The sequence below is a fragment of the Macaca nemestrina genome, chromosome 10, assembly GCF_043159975.1.
Source record: "Macaca nemestrina isolate mMacNem1 chromosome 10, mMacNem.hap1, whole genome shotgun sequence".
Classification (NCBI taxonomy): Eukaryota; Metazoa; Chordata; class Mammalia; order Primates; family Cercopithecidae; genus Macaca; species Macaca nemestrina.
This window is the reverse complement of record NC_092134.1, coordinates 11,508,017-11,516,020: the sequence shown is the minus strand read 5'-3', so window position 1 is coordinate 11,516,020 and position 8,004 is coordinate 11,508,017. Positions and strand designations below refer to the sequence as shown.

At 48.4% G+C, this 8,004-nt stretch overlaps 1 long non-coding RNA gene across 1 annotated transcript; it reads right to left on the bottom strand.

The window, feature by feature from the left end:
• Positions 1-1,776: 1,776 nt before the first annotated feature.
• LOC139356624 (uncharacterized) lies at positions 1,777-7,236 on the bottom strand. The gene is made up of 3 exons (XR_011608732.1): positions 6,430-7,236; positions 4,760-4,844; positions 1,777-2,233 (listed from the first exon to the last, which is right to left on the bottom strand). It is a non-coding gene; the product is annotated as an uncharacterized lncRNA (long non-coding RNA).
• Between the last annotated feature and the right edge of the window lie 768 nt (positions 7,237-8,004).

Sequence of the window (8,004 nt, the reverse complement as noted above, 5' to 3'; positions counted from 1 at the left end):
CAGCCTGGGTGACAGAGTGAAACTCCCTCTCAAAAAAATGTTTAATTAATTAAATAAAATAAATAAATACTCGTGTATCCAGCATCCAGTGTTGGCAAATGTTACAGATTTGCCATATTTATATGACTTTGCAATTTAAAACAAATATTCTTTTTTTTGTTTTGTTTTTTGAGACGGAGACTCACTGTCACCCAGATTGGAGTGCAGCAGCTGGATCCCGATTCACTGCAACCTCCGCCTCCCGGGTTCAAGTGATTCTCCTGCCTCAGCCTCCTCCTGCCGCAGCCTCTGGAGTATCTGGGATTACAGGTGTGTGCCACCACGCCCAGCTAATTTTGTGTATTTACTAGAGACAGGGTTTCACCATGTTAGCCAGGCTGATCTCAAACTCCCGACCTCAGGTAATCCACCTACCTCCATCTCCCAAAGTGCTGGGATTATAGGCGTGAGCCACTGCGCCCAGCCACTAAAACAAATATTCTTACTTGTTTTAATCTGGGAAGACAACAGACCATACTATTTCTGTTAAAAGTGATTGGGGTCTCCAGACCGGGCTCAGTGACTCACGCCTGTAATCCCAGCACTTTGGGAGGCCAAGGTGGGTGGATCACCTGAGGTCAGGAGTTCAAGACCCGCCTGGCCAACATGGTGAAACCCTGTCTCTACTAAAAAAAAAAAAAAAAAATACAAAAATACAAAAAAAATTAGCTGGGCATGGTGGCGGGTGCCTGTAATCCCAGCTACTTGGGAGGCCAAGACAGGAGAATCCCTTGAACCCGGGAGTTGGAGGTTGCGGTGAGCTGAGATCGTGCCACTGCACTCCAGCCTGGGCAACAAGAGTGAAACTCTGTCTCAAAAAAAAAAAAAAAAAAAACGTGATTGGGGTCTCCAAAGACCTTTTCTTTTTATTCCTCATTGTTTTGTGAATTGAGTAAAAAGACTAAGGAAGACCAAAATGTATGCATATAGACTGTCAGGCCTTGGCCATTTGGGGAAGACTTCAGTTTCTCTCTAGAATTCTTCATTTTATTTATTTATTTAGATATGGAGTCTTGCTCTGTCACCCAGGCTGCAATGCAGTGCCATGATCTCGGCTCACTGCAACCTCCACCTGCCGGGTACAAGCTATTCTCCTGTCTCGGCCTCCCGAGTAGCTGGGATTACAGGTGCCCACCACCATGCCTGGCTAATTTTTGTATTTTTAGTAGAGACGGGGTTTCACCATGTTGGCCAGGCTGGTCTCGAACTCCTGACCTCAGGTGATCCACCCGCCACAGCCTCCCAAAGTGCTGGGACCACAGGCGTGAGCCACCGCGTCCAGCAAATTCTTCATTTTATAATCTCTCTCTTCCACTGTAAGGGTTGGAAGGAACACTGGATATAACAGGTGAGTTAATTAAGGGGTTAATGCCAGGAAGAGTCATGAAAGTTGAAAGATTCTTTAAAAACTTGTCTCTTTGGGGCAGGCGCGGTGGCTCACACCTGTAATCCCAGCACTTTGGGAGGCTGAAGCGGGTGGATCATCTGGAGTCAGAAGTCTGAGACCAGCCTGGCCAATATGGTGAAACCCCGTCTCTACTATAAATACAAAAATTAACCGGGCATGGTGTCACGTGCCTGTAATCACAGCTACTAACGGGGCTGAGGCAGGAGGATCGCTTGTACCCGAGAGGAGGAGGTTGTGGTGAGCCGAGATCACGCCACTGCACTCCAGCCTGGGCAACAGAGCAAGACTCCGTCTCAAAAAAAAAAAAAGAAAAAAGGAAAAGAAAAAAAATTGTCTATTTGGATTGATGGACAAGCACTTTAACCAATGGAAATAAAAATCCAAGCATTACTTCATCATGCTCAATTGTCATTGGTTGACAATCCCCGAGGGAGGGCTCAGAGGGCTGGCAGTTAACCCTTTCAGGGAAAATCAGGCCTTTTGCATTTATTTTATTTGAAAGTTGAAGTAGCAACAGATAAAAAGCCTACAAAAGTCCCCGGACTTTTCAAATACCACCTTTCAGTCTTAGTCCAGAAAGCAGGATTTCGCCCCACAAAGGAATAGTCAGGGACAAATTTCCTGGAGAAAAGTTTCGAACTTTTAGAATGGGGAATTCGCTGACCTTGCTGAGTAAGTGAGGTTGATTCACTTTTTGTGCTGTTGGAACAGAGACCAGTGTTGGAGATGATTCCATTAATCTTGCAAAGTGATCAGTCACTGGGAGGATTGAATTGCATTTCCTGCCTAAAGATGTAGAGATAGATGACCTTTGCTGCAGCCCTCAGACCCCCAGTTCACAGCTGGGGAGAGGATGTGTCAGCGTTTACTTTCAGGTCTCACCCTGCCCTTTGTTCAAAATTCAAACTCTTTTGTGTTTAGGCTGCTGCTGGGGTTTTTGTAGTTGTTGATGCTGCTGATTTTTTTTATAACCGCCCACATCCTGCAACTTCTGAGAAACAAACTCTATTTGGTAGAAGATAAAATCTGGAGGTGCCTCAGAGAGGGAACCAGAATAGACAGGGAATTCTGAGAGGCTATTGGGCCTTTAGGCTTTAATTACTGCCCCCCCTCCTCTTTCCTGGACTCCCTAAATGCTGCAGGCTGAACTGGATGGAGCCAAAAGTCCAGCAAAATGGATAACAATGCTTTGTGTTTATATGGCTCTACTACAAAAAAGCTTTTACACACATTACCTCATGGAAGAGGCACTGCTAAAGTAGAAGTATTTACATAAATGAACATTTGAAGTTCTTAAACGTAGTCAGCTGCATGACTTTGGACAAAGTGCCCAAACTTGAGTCTCAGTTTTCTCATCTGTAAAATGGGGTCGCATGAAAGTTACCAGAGGGTCAAGGCGCGGTGGCTCATGCCTGTAATCCCAGCACTTTGGGAGGCAGAGGCAGGCAGATCACCTGAGGTCAGGAGTTTGAGACCAGCTTGGCCAACGTGGGGAAGCCCCGTTTCTACTAAAAATATAAAACTTAGCTGGGCATGGTGGTGCATGCCTGCAATCCCAGCTACTTGGGAGGCGGAGGCAAGAGAATTGCTTGAACCTGGGAGGTGGAGGTTGCAGAGCCCAGATCGTGCCACTGCACTCCAACCTGGGTGACAGAGAGAGATTACGTCTCAAAAAAAGAAAAAAAAGAAAGAAAGAAAAATAGGCGGGGCAAGATGTCTCATGTTTGTAATTCCAGCACTTTGAGAGGCCAAGGCGGGCGGATCACCTGAGGTCGGGAGTTCAAGACTAGCCTGACCAACGTGGAGAAACCCCGTCTCTACTAAAGATACAAAGTTAGCCGGGCATGGTGGTGCATGCCTGTAATCCCAGCTACTTGGGAGGCTGAGGCAGAAGAATCCCTTGAACCCAGGAGGCGAAGGTTGCAGTGAGCCAAAATCGCACCATTACACTCCAGCCTGAGCAACAAGAGCAAAACTCCATCTCAAAAAATAATAATCATAATAATAAAGTTACCCAACAATTGAATGAGTCAATGTTCTATAACAGGACTCAATAAATGGTGTGCCTTAATTAAAATTAGGTTGACCTCCTGGGCTCCAGAACCATGACAGCTAGCTGTGGATTGGGCAAATTCAGCTTTTCCCCAAGGGGAACGTCTTGGGGAAGGCTGCCTGCAATGGATGGGATTGGGTCCCCTTCCTTCTACATCCTGTCCCTCACCAGACTCCAAAGTCTGACCATGCTGAACTATTTTGAGTTCTTTGACTAAACTTGCTCTTTCCTCCTCTAGACCTTTGCCTATGCCGATCTATTCCCCCAGCCCTTCTTCCCTCCTCTTTCTCCTGGAATCTGCTTTCCTCTCTTTCTTTCCTGCCCCCTCCCAGTAATTACCACATCATCTTACTGTTGCCTATGCCCTCACCAGACTGTAAGCTCTAGGAGGGCAGTACCTGGTCTGTCTCATTCATGGATGTTGCTCTAGCAAAATGCCTGCATGTCCTCTAAAATTACTTGTGGGTTTGTTGTTGTTGTTGTTGTTGTTGTTGTTGTTGTTGTTTTTGAGACGGAGTCTCGCTCTGTCGCCCAGGCTGGAGTGCAGTGGCGCAATCTCGGCTCACTGCAAGCTCCGCCTCCCGGGTTCACGCCATTCTCCTGCCTCAGCCTCCCAAGTAGCTGGGACTACAGGCGCCCACAACCGCGCCCGGCTAATTTTTTTTTTTGTATTTTTAGTAGAGACGGGGTTTCACCGTGGTCTCGATCTCCTGACCTTGTGATCCGCCCGCCTCGGCCTCCCAAAGTGCTGGGATTACAGGCGTGAGCCACCGCGCCCGGCCTGTTGTTGTTGTTTTTGAGACAGAGTCTCACTCTGTCGCCCAGGATGGAGTGCAGTGGCGCAATCTCGGCTCACTGCAACCTCTGCCTTGCCTCTGGGGTTCAAGCGATCTTCCTGCCTCAGCCTCCCAAGTAACTGGGATTACAGGCACCTGCCACCACACCCAGCTAATATTTGTATTTTTAGTAGAGACGGGGTTTTGCCGTGTTGGCCAGGCTGGAAAACATAGTTGTTGAATGGAAACCCAGCACCCCAATTCCTCCTCCCCAAGTCCCAAAACTACTCACCCTTCTGGAAATCTCGGAATAACTGCTGAAATTTTCTCTTTTCCTGGATAACCAAATTCTAACACCCTTTACAGATGGTGTCTGTGGCTTTTAACCCTCCTTGAAATGACATTCATTAATCCCACAACTATTTATTGAGTGCCTCCTTGATTCACACCAAAGCAACCTTAGGCAGGCGTTGTGGCTCATACCTGTACATTTTGGGAGGTCAAGGCGGGTGGATCCCTTGAACCCAGAGTTAGAGACCAGCCTGGGCAACATGGTGAAACCCCATCTCTACAAAACAAAAACAAAACACAGCAGCCTTGGTAGGAAACCCTACTCTTCATCCCGCGGCACCTATTCATGGCAGAGAGTAGGACGATCCCCCTGGTGAGGCTGAGATGCTCTGAGATGAAGATGTTGGCTCTTATCCCCAGTCTGAAGAGACAAAATTCTGAGATGGCTCCCTTACAGATTGAGAGCAGGTGAACACACAAAATTCTTTCTCATTCAGAACACTTCTCACAACTGTAATAGAATACTCACGGGTCCACAGTCTAACACCACTCACTTAGTAAAAGGAAAAGTCCCCCTCTAATCCCAGCACTATGGGAGGCCAAGGCAGGAGGCTCACTTGAGAGCCCGGAAGTTTGAGACCAGGCTAGGCAACATAATTAGGCCCTGTCTCTATTAAAAAAAAAAAAAAAAGAAGAAGTCTCTAACGAGACTTAACTTTGTCCGTCCTCTTCACTGTTTATTTTCAGGTCCTAGGACCCAGCTTATAAAACATACTCAACAAATGTTTGTTGAATGAATGAATGAATTCCTCAACCTCCAAAACTATGTATATTTTCAGCTTGATCAACTAATCCTTAAAGTGTACCTCTTTGAACAAGATACCGGCTAGGTGTGGTGGCTCATGCCTTTAATCCCAGCACTTCAGGAGGCCAAGGCAGGCAGATCACCTGAAGTCAGGAGTTTGAGACCAGCCTTGCCAACATGGTGAAACCCTATCTCTACTAAAAATACAAAAATTAGCTGGACGTTGTGGTGGGCACCTGTAGTCCCAGCTACTCAGGAAGCCGAAGCAGGAGAATTGCTTGAACCCAGAAGGTGGAGGTTGCAGCAAGCGAAGATGGCGCCGCTGTACTCCAGCCTGGGTGACAGAGTGAAACTGTGTCTCAAAAAAAAAAAAAAGGTCCTGGGCCGGGCGCGGTGGCTCACGCCTGTAATCCCAGCACTTTGGGAGGCCGAGGCGGGCGGATCACAAGGTCAGGAGATCGAGACCACGGTGAAACCCCGTCTCTACTAAAAATACAAAAAATTAGCCGGGCGCGGTTGTGGGCGCCTGTAGTCCCAGCTACTCAGGAGGCTGAGGCAGGAGAATGGCGTGAACCCGGGAGGCGGAGCTTGCAGTGAGCCGAGATCGCGCCACTGCACTCCAGCCTGGGCGACAGAGCGAGACTCCGTCTCAAAAAAAAAAAAAAAAAAAAAAAAAAAGGTCCTGGCGCACTGGCTCACACCTGTAATCCTAGCACTTTGGGAGGCCGAGGTGGGCAGATTGCCTGGACTCAGGAGTTTGAGACCAGCCTCGGTAACATGGTGAAACCCCGTCTCTGCTAAAACACAAGAAATTAGCCAGGCGTAGTTCCAGCTACTCCGAAGGCTGAAGCAGAATTGCTTGAACCCAAGAGACAGAGGTGCAGTGAGCCGAGATCACGCCACTGCACTCCAGCCTGGGTGACAGAGGCAAGACTCCGTCTCCAAAAAAAAAAAAAAAAAGAAGATACCAAGTTTCTTAGAGGTATAAAAAATATGTTGGTTGGTGTGCCTTGGGGAGGCAGGAACACCTTTCTAGCTCCGAAGTCCAGACCCTTACCCACTCTTCCACGCTGCCACCCTTGTTCATGAGACCTGTTGCACAGAAACTGAGTCATGGGGACGAGCCGTCATCGCCCACAGCTGAGGCCTAAAAACAGGTACCCTACATCCTCCACCGCCACGACCCAGCAGTCTGGGAGGTACCCCAAGCTCATGCTGTCAGGTGGAGGAGGGGGCCGCTGTTCGTGTGTGACAGCAGCTTCCTCCGTGCTAGGCTGTGGCTAATTATTAGGTAACTAGCGTCATTGGGTCTCCCTGTCTGAAGGCCTAAAGGCTGGAGACAAGAGGGCTGAAGGGGAGTAGAGCCAGGACTGGTGGGTCTGGGAGCCACCAATAGTCCCAGAAGATCCTAGGGGGACTTTGCTTTCTGCTCCTGATCTCTGGAATCGATTCATCAGCCTGAGCTTCAACTCCAGCCTCTGCATCTGCTTCTCCCACCGTGATTTCTCAGTGTCTGCCCTGGGCACCTCATGGATGCTTTGCAGGGGCTTTGGGAGTCCTCTGCTCACAGGGATTGACCTACCCGCTTGCCAGGTCTCAAGCTCTTGGGAGAAAGTCCGATGCTCTTTTTGTCTTCACCTCCATCCTAGGCACTGGGTAGGAACACAGCCAAGAGTGATTGCAGGCTGAGTCCTTCCAGGACACTGACGTCTCAGCCTGTGCACTGTGAATCCCTTTACGAGTTACTCCACCTCTCTGAACCTCCTCCTCACTTGTATAATGGGAAAAATAATGGACATAGGAAGAACAAGACCTTGGAGACCACACTTACCATCTTATTTTCTTTGTTCCTTTTCTTTGTTTGTTTTTTTTTTTTTTTTTTGGAGACAGGTTCTCACTCTGTCGCCCAGGCTGGAGTGCAATGCCGTGATCTCGGCTCACTGCAACCTCTGCCTCCTGGGTTCAAGGGATCCTCCCACCTCAGCCTCCCGCATAGCTGGGACCGCAGACGCACGCCACCACGCCTGGCTAATTTTTTTTGTATTTTTAGTAGAAGTGGGGTTTTACCATGTTGGCCAGGCTGATCTCGAACTCCTGGCCTCAAGTGATCTGCCCACCTCGGCCTCCCAAAGTGCTGGGATTACAGACGTGAATATCACTGATCACCATCAATCATATTATCTACGTATCTATAGATCTGTTAGTTTGGCGCAAAATTAATTGCTGTTTTTGCCATTACCTTCAATGGCATTACTTTCAGTGGCAAAAACTGCAATTACTTTTGCACCAACCTAATATATTCAGACAGGGTCTCTGTCACCCAGGCTGCCGGAGGGCAGTGGCACAATCACAGCTCACTGCCACGTCCTACTCCTGGGTTCAAGTGATCCTCCCGCCTCAGTCTCCCGATTACCTGGGACTACAGGCATGCATCACCACACCCAGCCAGTTTTTTTGTTTGTTTTTGAAACAGAGTTTTGCTTTTGTCCCCCAGGCTGGAGATCAGGTCATTACCTGATCTTGGCTCACTGCAACCTCTGGGTTCAAGCGATTCTCCTGCCTCAGCCTCCCAAGTAGCTGGGATTACAGGCGCCCACCACCACAGCTGGCTAATTTTTGGTTTTGTGGGGGT